The 14,549-nt window shown below is 43.1% G+C and overlaps 1 protein-coding gene across 1 annotated transcript in view; it reads left to right on the top strand.

Annotated features, from left to right (window-relative positions):
• The window catches only part of brf1b (BRF1 RNA polymerase III transcription initiation factor subunit b), a 475,772-nt gene that overhangs the window by 271,223 nt on the left and 190,000 nt on the right, over positions 1–14,549 (top strand). The window lies entirely within an intron of this gene.

The raw sequence follows: 14,549 nt of genomic DNA, 5'->3' as shown, positions 1-14,549 counted from the left end.
ATAAGACTCTGGCACTTATACTGGTGTTTGGAACTAGCTTTGTGGTTCTTGTGTTTTTCCATAATAAAACACAGATGGAAGAAAGAACTTGAATTTATATAGCTCCTTATTGTTCTCAGAATGTGCCTATAGCTTCATTACCAAGGGATTATTTTTGAAGTGTTTTTGGTTGAGAGAAGTTGGTCAGGATTTCAGGAAACATCCTGCTGCTCTTTAATTGCTGCTGTTCAATCTTTTCACACTTTCCTTAATAGTCGAGCAATGCTCAGCATTAACACTGCCTCCAAAAGGCAACAGTTCCTCATTACTGTACTTCAGTGTCAACTTGCATTACGTGTTCAAGCTCTGGAATGAATCTAAGCTAAGAATGTGACCACTGTGTATTTTGATCAACGAGATAGCCTAATCCCTATTGAAGCTTTCCTGTTACCACCTGACTGCAGTCAGAAGTCTCTGCGTGCACAGAAGCCTTTTTGCCACTTGTACCATGACTTACAAGGATGTTGCCAGGGTTGGAGGATTTGAGCTACAGGGAGAGGCTGAACAGGTTGGGGCTGTTTTCCCTGGAGCGTCAGAAGCTGAGGAGTTTACAAAATTATGAGGGGCATGGATAGGGTAACTAGACAAAATCTTTTCCCTGGGGTGGGGAATCCAGAACTAGAGGGCATAGGTTTAGGGTGAGAGGGCAAAGATATAAAAGAGCTGGCAGGGTCAAGACCTAGAAGCAGATATAGGCCATTCAGCTCATCAAATCTGCTTTTCCATTCAGTGAGTTGGCTGATCAGATAATCATAGAGTCATAGATTTTTTAGTGATATATAGAATGGAAACAGACCCTTTAGTCCAACTCCATGCCGACCAGATTACCTAACTTAATCTAGTCTCTTTTGCCAGCACTTCGCCCATATCTCTCTAAACCCTTCCTATTCATATACCCATCCAGATGCCTTTTAAATGTTGCAATCATACTAGCCACTACCACTTCCTCTAACAGCTCATTCCATACACATACCACCCTCTGCATGAAAACATTGCCCCTTAGGTCTCTTTTTATATCTTTCCCCTCTCATCCTAAACCTATGCCCCCTACTTCTGACTCCCCCACCCCAGGAAAAAGGCCTTGTCTATTTATCCTATCCATGCTCCTCATGATTTTATAAACTCAATAAGGTCACCCCTCATCCTTTGACGCTCCAGGGAAAACAGCCCGAGTTTGTTCAGCCTCTCCGTATAGCTCAAACCCTCCAACCCTGGCAACATGCTTGTAGAAATTTTCTGAACCCTCTCAAGTTTCACAACATCCTTCTGATAGGAAGGAGAGCAGAATTGCAAGCAATATTCCAAAAGTGGCCGGACCTATATGCTTTACAGCTGCAACATGACCTCCCAACTCCTCTAATCGATGCTCGGACCAATCAAGAAAGCACATCAAACACCGCCTTCACGATCCTTCACTACATTCAAGATCCTGCGAATCTTCTTTCAAGGAACTGTGAATCAGCACTTCAATGTATCTTTGTTCATCATGACCTTACCATCAAGTGTATAAGTCCTGCTCTGACTTGCTTTTCTAAAATTCAGCACCTCGCATTTCATAGAGTCACAGAGATGTACAGCATGGAAACAGACCCTTTGGTCCAACCTGTCGATGCCGACCAGATATTCCAACCCAATCTAGTCCCACCTGCCAGCACCCGGCCCATATCCCTCCAAACCCTTCCTATTCATATACACATCTAAATGCCTCTTAAATGTTGCAATTGTACCAGCCTCCACTATTTCCTCTGGCAGCTCATTCCATACAAGTACCACTCTCTGTGTGGAAAACGTTGCCCTTAGGTCTCTTTTATATCTTTGCCCTCTCACCCTAAACCTATGCCCTCTAGTTCTGGATTCCCCACCCCAGGGAAAAGATTTTGTCTAGTTACCCTATCCATGCCCCTCATAATTTTGTAAACGTCTATAAGGTCACTCCTCAGCCTCTGACGCTCCAGGGAAAACAGCACCAGCCTGTTCAGCCTCTACCTATAGCTCAAATCCTCCAACCCTGGCAAAGTCCTTGTAAGTCTTTCCTGAACCCTTTCAAGTTTCACAATATCTTACCGATAGGAACGAGACCAGAATTGTACGCAATATTCCGACAGTGGCCTAACCAATGTTCTGTACAGTCGCAACATGACCTCCCAACTCCTGTACCCAATACTCTGACCAATAAAGGAAAGCATACCAAACGCCTTTTTCACTATCCTATCTACCTGCGACTCCACTTTCAAGGAGCAATGAACCTGCACACCAAGGTCTCTTTGTTCAGCAACACTCCCTAGGACCTTACCATTATGTGTATAAGTCCTGCTAAGCTTTGCTTTCCCAAAATGCAGCACCTTGCATTTATCTGAATTAAACTCCATCTGCCACTTCTCACCCCATTGGCCCATCTGGTCAAGATCCTGTTGTAATCTGAGCTAACGCCCTTCGCTGTCCACTACATCTCCAATTTTGGTGTCATCTGCAAACTTACTAACTGTACCTCTTATGCTCACATCCAAATCATTTATGTAAATGACAAAAAGTAGAGGGCCCAGCACCGATCCTTGTGGCACTCTACTGGTCACAGGCCTTCAGTCCGAAAAAAAAGCCTCCACCAACACCCTCTGTCTTCTACCTTTGAGCCAGTTCTCTATCCAAATGGCTAGTTCTCCTTGTATTCCATGAGATCTAACCTTGCTAATCAGGCTCCCATGGGGAACCTTGTTGAACGCCTTACTGAAGTCCATATAGATCGCATCTACTGCTCTGCCCTCATCAATATTCTTTGTTACTTCTTCAAAACACTCAATCAAGTTTGTGAGACATGATTTCCCATGCCCTCAGCTACATTTCCTTGTATTTTCAACCTAACCCTTGATGCCCTTACTGATCACAAATCTGTCCATCTCAGCCTTGAAATGCTTAATTACCCAGTCTCAAATACTCCCTGTGGTAAAGAATTCCACAGAATCCCTCCCCCCGAGAGAAGAAATTCCTCCTCAGATTATGCCCACTGGTGTTAGACTCTCCCGCAAGGGAGGAGAAAGTGAGGTCTGCAGATGCTGGAGATCAGAGCTGAAAATGTGTTGCTGGAAAAGTGCAGCAGGTCAGGCAGCATCCAAGGAACAGGAGATTCGACGTTTCGGGCATAAGCCCTTCAGGAATCCTCAACACTGGCCCCACAAGAACGTGTACTCAGACCCCTACTATTCTCCTTCTACACCCAGAACTGTGTAACCATATTCCGAATGACCGCTGATGACACCACTGTGATAGGCCGGATATCAAACAATGATGAATCAGAATACAGGAAGGAGATGGGGTGCTTGGTGTCATGGTGAGATGATAACCATCTGTCTCCTCGATGTCAGCAAAATTAAAGAACTGATGGTCAATTGCAGGAAGAAAGGAGGGGACACACCTCCACCTACATCAACGAAGCTGAAGGGAAAATGGTCAACAGCATCAAGTTCCCAGGAATGACGATCACCAGCAATCTGTCCTGGACCTCCCACATAGATGCAAGGGAGCCATGCTGAAGAAGTGTCAGTGGATCTGAAATATTCACTCTCCACAGTTGCTACCAAACCTCCTGAGTATTGTTTCAGCAATTTATGTTTTTGTTTTGGATTTCCAGTATCTGCAGTTCATTCTTTTTTGCTGAGGGAAACAATCTCTCCTTGTCTACCTGTCAAGTCCCCTCAGAATCTTGAATGTTTCAGTAAGGTCACCTCTGGGGCTTACCCATGGTGCCTTCCACTGAAAACTTGCAGAAGCTAGTTAATTTCACCAGTCTTGATAAAACAACGTCCTCTGAATATTACCCAACATTTTAAGGCTGCTATCAAAGTCATGACCTTTCACCAGTTGTTAACCGTTTTGTTTACATTAGTGATTTTGATTTTTGTTTTAGTTCAATCTTCTCAGGTGGTTCAGCTCCCTTGTATTCCCTGACGCAGTGCTGAACTATACCAACCTGGAAATCCAGCTGTTTTAAAGTGCATTCACAGGACGAGGGCATCCCTGGCCAGGCCAGCATTTATCACCTATCCCTGATTGCCCAGAGTCAACATTGCTGTGGCTCAGGAGTCACATGTAGGTCAGACAAGGTAAAGGCAGCGGTTTCTTCTTTCCTGACAATTCACAATGGTTTTGTGGTCATCATTAAACTCTAAAGTACAGATTATAATTCAAATTCCACCATCTGCCATCTCCTGGGTCCACAGAGCATTACCTAAGTCTCTGTGTCTGGAGATTATTCCAGCAGGTCAGTATCTTCAATTGTCAGTTTGTTGATGTATGTTAGTAACTTGGCATGTACGTTTGTCAGGTGAAGGTGGATTTAGGATGCTATTGGCTTTGATGGTTCTCAGTCCAGCAGAGCCTGATGGCTGTTGCTGTTTGGGTATAGTTAGAAAGAATGACTATCTAAATGATATAAAGCCTGATGTCAGTAGAACTCAGCAGGAGTTTAATGACACTTCCTGATGAACTGCTTATGATTGACACGTTAATTCTCCTGCTCCTTGGATGCTACCTGACCGGCTCTGATTTTCCAGCACCACACTCTCAACAGGGGTTTAATGACTTCAAGTACTGGGCTAGGGATTGGACCATGAGGAAGAAGGGTCAGCCAAAATTTGAAGGTTGGGAAGAAATAATGTGAGAGATGGGTTTTTTAATATTTAAAATGTTATCAAGATAAGAAATGCTGGAAATACTCACCAGCTCTGGCAATGTCTGTGGAGAGAGAAACACAATTAAGGTTTCATGTCAGTGACCTCTCACCAGAACATGCTTTGCTCTTAAGTGTTTTGCTGCTTGTTGACTCATTTGAATTTTCAGTCCCACTTCAGAAGCTGCACTCACTGCATAATTATTCATGTTGCAACTACCACTGCCACTATTTACTGTGTGTTTATCATTTAGCTGTCTTGTTAATGTGCAGTTTGATGTAAGCTCTACTATTGCGACTGTGTGTGTGAGAGATACTGCTTAGAATCCAGCACACAGCTCAGAATCTGCATTGCAGGGTCATGAAAATAGCTGATCAAACGTAACACGTTTCTGTGCTTATTTTGACAGTTGACTGTAAATGATGCCATATTGATTTAACAATATTAGGAGGAATATTAGGTCTGAAATTGATATACAATAGCTCGTGCTTTCTCGCTATCTCTCACAAAAGTATGAGTTTGCACTCTCTTGCTTTCATCTCCAGCTAATCTCCAGCTTATCCCCAATGCAATTATTTCTGCCTCAGAAACAGTTTGGTATAGTAAACAGCTGGTGTGAAAATTGTTCTTATAATCTCATTTCCATTACTATATTGGGTCTGTTTTCAGTGAAATAGTTTCCAACACATTGTCATATGCAGTAGAATTCAGTCTGCTCCATCACTCAGTAAGATATTGGTGATCTACTTGTGTTTCGAATTCCAAATCTATTTTGATAATCTCTTATTCCTTTCCATAATGAGAATCTATCCACCTCTGCCTTAAAAATAATTGGTGATCCTGCCATATTCTGAAGCAGGAAGTTCCAAACTCTCTCATCCTACTGAGATAAAAAAAACACCTATTTCTGTCCTAAAAAGGCAAGCCCCAATTTTAGAATGTGCCCTCTAGTTCTGAACCAATCCGCAAGAGGAAACATTATTCCACGTTCACTTTGTTAGAACCATTCAGGAAGATATACAGTTCAGTCAAGTCAACTCTCACTCTTCTGAAATTCAGTGTAAGCAAGTTCCATCTGTCCTAAGAGAACCCACTCATTTCAGGTATTGATCCAGTAAACCTCCGTTGAACCATCTCCAATGCATTTTCATCCTTCTGTAAATAAGGAGAGTGAAACTGCACACAGGACAGGTACTTGAGATCTGCTGTCTCCAGTGCCCTGTGAATGAAGCATAACAAACTCACTTTCATGTTCAATTACTTCAGTAATAAAAGATAGGATCCCAGAGCCACCTTCATTGTGTGCTGGGCCTACATCCTAACTTTTTATGATTTGTGCACCAGAACACCAAAATCCCTCTGCATTTTGGGTTTCCACAGGCATTCTCTGTTTCAGTAATGCTGTTTGTTTTTAATTCTTCCTGCCAAATTGAACAAGTTCACACTTTTCCACATTATATATGGTCACTCGACATATCTTTATTTGTGTGCAGCCTCCTTTTCCTTATGTATAGTTAAGGCTGAGGTACGTTCTTCATCAGTAGGGGAGTGAAGTGTTGTAGTGAAGACACAAGTATGTGCCTGTGAGAAACATTGGATCAGCCATGATTCTGTTGGATAGCACAGAAGCCTTGAAGTGCTGAATAATGTAGTCCTGTTCCTATTTCTTAGGTCTCCTTCACAACATGTTTAAACCTTTCAATCATACTCTGCTGTTAGGAGCAAGGTATTGGGATGAATGGAGGAGTGGCTGATTGGCAGATAAAGGGATCTTTTTCAGGATGGCAGCCAGTGACTAGTGGAGTTCCATAGGGGTCCATGTTGGGACCACAACTATTTATGTTATACAGTAACAATCTGGACAAAGGAACTGAGAGCATTGTTGTTAAGTTTGCAGATGATGCAAGGATAAGTGGAGGGTCAGGCAGTGTTGAGGACATTGGAGGAGTTGCAGAAGGACTTAGACAGGCTAGGAGAATGGGTAAAGAGGTGGTAGATGGAATACATTGTGGGAAAGTGTGATTATACACTTTAGTAGGAAGAAGAGAGGCATAAACTATTTTCTAAATGGAGAAAGGTTTTGGAAATCTGAAGGACAAAGGGAATTTGCAGTCCTAGTTCATGATTCTCAAAATTCACATCAGTCCATAACACACATAAGCAGAAATGAGGTCATTCTGCCCATCGAGTCTGTTCCACCATTCAATCATGTCTTGATACATTTCTCAACAAGTCAGGCAGCATCCAAGGAGCAGGAGAGTCGACGTTTCGGGCATGAGCCCTTCTTCAGGAATCCTGATTCCTGAAGAAGGGCTCATGCCCGAAACGTCGACTCTCCTGCTCCTTAGATGCCGCCTGTCCTGCTGCGCTTTTCCAGCAACACATTTTCAGCTCTGATCTCCAGCATCTGCAGTGCTCAGTTTTTACCAGTTAGGAAGACAAATGCAACGTTAGCATTCATTTCAAGAGGTCTAGAATGCAAGAGCAGAGATGTACTGCTGAGGCTGTATAATGCTCTGGTCAGACCACAGTTGGAATGTTGTGGGCAGTTTTGGGTCCTGTATCTAAGGATGGATGTGCTGGTCTTGGAGGGTATCCAGAGGAAGGTTACAATAATAATCCCAGTGGTGACGGACTTGTCATATAAGGAGTGGTTGAGGACTCTGGGTCTGTACTTGAGGGATTTTAGAAGGTTGAGGGGGGATCTATCTGAAACTTACAGAATACTGAGAGGCCTGGATAGAGTGGATGTGGAGAAGATTAGTAGTAGAGACTGGGACTTAAGGGCACAGCTGAACAGTAAATAGATGACCCTTTTGAACTGAGATGAGGATGAATTTCTTCAGCCAGAGGATGGAAGTCTGTGGTACTCGTTGCTGCAGAGGGCTGTGGAGGCCAAGTCATTGAGTGTATTTAAGATAGAAATAGGATCTTGATTGGTAAGGGGATGAAAGATTATGGAGCGAAGACAGGGGAATGCGATCTGGAAACATATCCGCCATGATCGAATGGGAAAGTAGACTTAGAGTCATAGAGTCCTACACACGGAGACAGGCCCTTTGGCCCAAACTGGTCCATACCGACCAAAATGTCCGTCCACACTAACCTCATTTCCCTGCACTTGGCCCATATCCTTCTCGTCTTTTCCTATCCATGCATTTGTCCAATTTGTTTCAAATGTTATTAAGATACCCGCCTCAACCACTTCTGCTGGCAATTCATTCCATGTGTGTGCTACCCTGTATAATATAATTGCCCCTCAGATTCCCTTTAATTCTTTCCCCTCTAACCTTAAACTGGTGCACTCTGGTCCTCGATTCCCCAACCCTGGGAAAAAGACTGAGTGCATTCACTCTATCCATGCCTCTCGTGTCTTATATACCTCTATGGGGTATCCCCTCAGTCTCCTACGCTCAAAAGAAAAACTCCTAGGGCTTGTCCACCCTCTCCCTATAACTCAGATAATTGATTCCCGGTAACCTCCTTGTAAATTTCTTCTGCACTCTTTCCAGTTTAATAACGTCCTTCCTATAGCAAGGTGACCAAAACTGAACACAATACTCCACATGCAGCCTCACCAATGTCCTGTATAACTGCAACATAACTTCCCAACTTCTATACTCAGTGCCCTGACTGATGAAGGCCAGTGTGCCAAAAGCCTTCTTTTCTGCCCTGTCTACCTGGGACTCCACTTTCAGAGAACCGTGCACCTGAACTCCAAGATCCCTCTGTTCTATCACACTCCTTAAGGCCCTACCATTCACCATGAAACACCTACCTTGATTTGACTTTATAAAATGCAAGACCTCACACTTATCTATATTAAACTCCATTTGCCATTTCTTGACCCACTTCCCCAGAGGATCAAAGTCCTGCTGCAATTTTTGATAACATTCCTCACTCTCCATGATACTGCCTATTTTACTGTCATCTGCAAGTTTACTAATCATCCCTTGGGGTACATTCTCATCCAAATCACTGATGTCGATAACAAACAGTAATGGGCCCAGCACCGACCCCTGAGGCACTCCATAGTCACAGGCCTCCAGTCCAATAAACATCCTTCCACTATTACTCTCTGCTTCAGACCATCAAGCCAATTGTGTATCTAATTTGCTAATTCCCCCTGGATTCCATACAATCTAACCTTCAGTGCAGCCTATGATGTGGAACCTGATCAAAGGCCTTAATGAAATCCATATAGACTACATCAACTGCCCTACCCTCATCAACCTTCTTGGTCACAAAGAACTCTAACAAATTTGTGAGGCATGATCTCCCACGCACAAAGCCATGCTGACTATTCCGAATCAAATCTGTCTTTCCAAGTGCATGTACTGTATACCTTATCTTTCTTGTCTTTTAGACTAGATTGTTTTAATTTCAGTTTTTTAAAAATTGATTTCAAATTTCATATTTATGCTGGGATTCAAGCCCACAGCTTTAGCCCATGGTTCTCACCATCACGGTACCACTCCCCGTAAAGATCATCTAGACAAGATAAATAGGTCTTTCTCTGATTGGCAAGATGGAACTAGTAGAGTACCTCTGGGTGCCCCAACTATTGACAATCTATGTTTATGATTTGGATTCAGGGCTAGAAAGTACTATAGCCAGCTTTGCAGATGACACTATAATAGATTGGAGATAAATTTGTTTCTTAATTTCAACTCACAAATGGATATGGTTAGTTATGTGAATGGGCCAAAGTTTAACGTTGATAATTGAGGTTTTCCATTTTAGTTGAAGGAATCAAAAGGTAACTTATTACCAAAATAAAAAAACTTCAGAGTGCTTTGGACAGATCTGAGTGTTCTTGTGCATGAATTACAGAAAATTAGTATGCAGGTAATAAAGAGGGCAAATGGAATTTTGGCATTTATTGCAAAACCTGCTGTGGCATTTGGTAAGATTGTGGTTGATTCTCTATTTCAATGCCGACCTCCTGCTTCCTCCCCATACAGCGTGATGAAGGGCTTTTGCCCGAAATGTCGATTCTCCTCCTCAGATGCTGCCTGACCTGCTGTGCTTTTCCAGCATTACTCTCTCGACTCTGATCTCCAGCACCTGCAGTCCTCACTTTCTCCTGCTTCTAGCATCTATCTATTTCATTAACATATTCAGTGATTTGACTATCACAACCTTATGTGGAAATAATGATAAGTGTTCTGCCAAGATTTCTTTAATGTGCAGAGTATTATCTTGTGTGTGATCCCACTCTGACAGCCTTGTATTATGGTTAAGGAATTGCAATTTTCACATTGGGATTACGATTTGACCTGGCTGCTTCACTTGCTGCCACTCACTCCTAATCCTTACCTCTTCCTGCTTGTAGCCCTGCTTTCCCACTGCTTACCGCTCGGCACAAGAGAGGCAGTGAGGGGACAGGAGAGAAGTATTGAGCAACGTGACCAAGAGATGCAGGCAGTCTGGTGAACATGGTGATGAACTAAGTGGCAATGAATTAGGAATGATCCAGTGAGCTCACAACAATGACATAGCAGTGTCTCACATACACACTAGAAGTGGGTGGTAGCTTTTTGTTGACGTTCAGGATTCCTGATGAAGGACTTTTGCCCGAAACGTCGATTTTACTGCTCCTCGGATGCTGCCTGAACTGCTGTGCTTTTCCAGCACCACTCTAATCTAGACTCTGGTTTCCAGCATCTGCAGTCATTGTTTTTTACCTAGTTCAGTGTCAGGCATACAGTGTAGGGTAAATTAGATGTGGAGGTGTCGGTATTGGACTGGGGTGGACAAAGTCAGAAGGCACACAACATCAGGCTATAGTCCAATGGTTTGTTTCAAATCACAAGCTAAGGTCGTGGGGGATGTTGCTGAACAAAGAGACCTTGGAGTGCAGGTTCATAGCTCCTTGAAAGTGAGTCACAGGTAGATAGGATAGTGAAGAAGGTGTTTGGTATGCTTTCCTTTATCGGTCAGAGTACTGAGTACAGGGGTTGGGAGGTCATGTTGCAGCTGTACAGGTCATTGGTTAGGCCACTGTTGGAATATTGAGTGCAGTTCTGGTCTCCTTCCTATCTGAAAGATGTTGCAAAACTTGAAAGGGTTCAGAAAAGATTTACAAGGACGTTGCCAAGATTGGAGGATTTGAGCTATAGGGAGAGGCTGAACAGGCTGGGGCTGTTTTCCCTGGAGCGTCGGAGGCTGAGGGATGACCTTATAGAGGTTTACAAAATTATGATGGGCATGGATAGGGTAGATAGACAAAGTCTTTTCCCTGGGGTGGGGTAGTCCATAACTAGAGGGCATAGGTTTAGGGTGAGAGGAGAAAGATATAAAAGAGACCTAAGGGGCAACTTTTTCACACAGAGGGTGGTACATGTATGGAATGAGCTGCCAGAGGAAGTGGTGGAGGCTGGTACAATTGCAACATTTAAAAGGCATTTGGATGGGTATATGAATAGGAAGGGTTGGACAGATATGGGCCGGGTGCTGGCAGGTGGGACTAGATTTGGTTGGGATATCTGGTCGGCATGGACGGGTTGGACGGAAGGGTTTGTTTCCATGCTGTACATCTCTATGACTCTGTGACTATGACACTGCTCGTCAGGTGGTGTCATGTGATTTCTGGATAAATATGACTGGAACCTGATGAGAGAAATCACACCAGCTGGACGATAGTGGAGAGCTATTCTCATAGAATTACTGCAGTGTGGAAACAGATCATTTGGCCCAACAAGTCCACACCAACCCTCCGAAGAGTATTTTACCCAGACCTATTCCCCTACCCTGTTACTGTACATTTCCCCTGACTAATGCACCTAAACTACACATCCTTGAACAATATGGGCCATTTCACCTGACCCGCACATCTTTGGAGTATGGGAGGAAACCGGAGCACTCAGAGGAATTCCATGTAGACGTGGGGAGAAAGTGCAAACTCCACACAGTCAGCACTTGAGACTGGAATCGAACCTGGGTTCCTGGCACTGAGAGATATTGGAAGAAGATTTTTGTTTTCACTGTCTGATGTGGTCATCACTGGCTGGGCCAGCATTTATTGCCTGTACCTAGTTGTCAGTGAGAACGTGGTAGCAAAAATGTCTTCATGAACCACTGCAGTCCATGTGCTTACTATGGGTAGACCCACAATGCTGTTAGGGAGAGAATTCCAGGATTTTGATCAAGTGACGCTGAAGGAATGGTGACATATTTCCAAGTCACAATAGTGAGTAGCTTGGCAGGGAGCATGCAATTTATGGTGTTCCTCTGTATCTGTTGCCTTTGTTCTTCCAAATGGAAGAGGTCATGTGTTTGGGAGGTGCTGTCTAAGGATCTTTGTTGAGTTTCTGCAGTGGGCCTGCCCCATATCTGTAAATAATACACAATGCTGCTACTGCATGTCGATGGTGGAGGGAGTGGATGTGGTGTCAATCAAGTGGAGTGCTTTGGCTTGGACAAAAGCAGCAGTCATATTGAGAAGGATGCCGAAGAAATAAAAACAGAAATGGAGATAGTGTGTTGGTATTAAAATTGACCACTGTGATCCATCTATACATTGCAGATGCACTTACAAAGCAGTTTCAGTGAGAAAAATACACACAAACATAGGTTTCAATGAGGAGCAATCCTGTTGCTTATTTTACTGATGAAATGATAAATCACACAATCAAAAGGAAAACAATTTCTGTATTGAATTCTTTAAATTTTCACATCAGGTGACAAGAACATGGAATTTAGAGAAATTAGGTTTTACTCAATAAGAACTTTGCCAATCTTTAACACTGGGGAGTGCAAACAGACTTGGATAAGCCAGTGTTGTGATTTCCCCCTACAGATTCCTTATGCATGCTGTAAGCAAGGTTAATGGGTACTGTTCTGTTGGAAGCTTTTACTTTGAAGCAAGATTGAATGAAAGTAATTGTCAGAATTGCAATGTTGTGTTTCTGCACCTGTGGTTATTATTTCACCTAGCAGTGAGTGTCGCGCATAAACCCAGCCAAACAGCAAACACTGGAGAAACTCCATGAAGAAATAAATTGAGTTAACTTTTCAAATATGTGGCAATTTATCAGAACTGGGTAGAGTTAGAATTGTATTAGATTTTGAGCAAGTGAAAGGGTGGGGGTAAGGAAGAACAAAAGGGAAAGTCTGTGATTGGTGGAAGGAATAGAGATTAAATAACAAAAGATCTGGTGAATCACAGCCACAGGGAGTGATAATAGTGCGTATAAAAAACATCAAAAGTTTTGTCCAGATGAGGTGTGAAAGGTTGGATAATAGACATCTGAATGTAAAGAAAACAAAGAAATGACTCTTTCTTTCACAATAGATTAGATTAGTTTCCCTACAGTGTGGAAACAGGCCCTTCGGCCTAACAAGTCTACACCGACCCTCCGAAGAGTAACCCACCCAGACCCATTCCCCCCAGACTAATGCCCCTAACACTATGGGGAATTTAGCATGGCCAATTCACCTCACCGGCACATCTTTGGACTGTGGGAGGAAACCGGAGCACCCGGAGGAAACCCACACAGACACTGGGAGAACGTGCAAACTGCACACAGACAGCCACCCAAGGCTGGAATTGAACCTGGGCCCTGGTGCTGTGAGGCACCACTGAGCCACTGTGCTGTCGGTACTCTTAACTATTTTTATGCATGCACTTTAGAAAGTATCCTATCTGGATGCATCACAGTTTGGTATGGCAACTCCTATGCCCAAGACCACAAGAAATTACAGAGAGTTATGAATGCAGCCTAGTCCATTACAAAAATCAGCCTTCCTTCCATTGATCCCAGCTACCCTTCCTGCTGCCTTGGGACAGAAACCAACATCAACGAAGACCCCTCCCACCCCAGTTATACTTTCTTTCAGACTCTTCTGTTGTGCAGAGTATACATAAGTTTGAAAATATTACCAACATGTTCTAGAACAGCTTCTTTCCCATTGTTATCAGACCAGTGAATGGCCCTCTCATGTATTAGAATTGATCCTTATCTGCACCTTCTCTATAACTGTAACACTATATATTCTGCATTCTTTTTCCATTATCCTGATATACTTTTGTAGGTATGATTTGTCTGGTTATTGTGCAACCCCCATTGTCTCCTAGTATGCAATACAGTATTTTTCACTGTATCTCGATACATGTGACAGTCAAAATAAATCAAATCAGATGAGAGGAAAGGACATGAAACGAATGGAAAAGACTTTTTTTGCTCCACAAATGCTGCCAGACGTGTTGTGTTTCTCCAGCACTTCCTGGTTTTGTTTCAGATTTCCAGAATCTGTAGTTCCTTACGTTTGTCCTGGGAAGAGATTGTGATCTAAAGCTGCTGAATTCAATGTAGGAATTCAGTCGGCTATAGACTGGTGAGGCAAAGAGATGTGGAGAAATCTGTCAGTCCTGACTAAGCAAATATTGTTCTGGTAAAAAATGAGGTCTGCAGATGCTGGAGATCACAGCTGAAAATGTGTTGCTGGTCAAAGCACAGCAGGTTAGGCAGCATCTCAGGAATAGGGAATTCGACGTTTCGAGCATAAGCCCTTCATCAGGAATGAGGAATATTGTTCTGGCACAAGGAACTATGAGCAGAGAATGGTGATGCAGATTTACTATCTGGAGGTTTATGCAGCCAGGATACAAGAGAGAATGACCTTCCATTTCTGCAGCACCTTTCATGACCTTGGGTTTCTCAGAGCACTTTGCGTTCAACTAAGTACTTTTGAAGTGTATACGAAACAAAAACAGAAATTCACTTCTGAGGAAGGGTCATTAGACCCATAATGTTAATTCTGATTTCTGTCCAAAGGTGCTGCCAGGCCTGCTGAGGTTTTGCAGCAATTTATGTTTTTGTTACTTTTGAAGTGATGTGGATC

Source organism: Hemiscyllium ocellatum, chromosome 8 (genome assembly GCF_020745735.1).
Source record: "Hemiscyllium ocellatum isolate sHemOce1 chromosome 8, sHemOce1.pat.X.cur, whole genome shotgun sequence".
In the NCBI taxonomy this organism is placed as follows: Eukaryota; Metazoa; Chordata; class Chondrichthyes; order Orectolobiformes; family Hemiscylliidae; genus Hemiscyllium; species Hemiscyllium ocellatum.
This window is presented reverse-complemented; position numbering and strand designations above follow the sequence as displayed.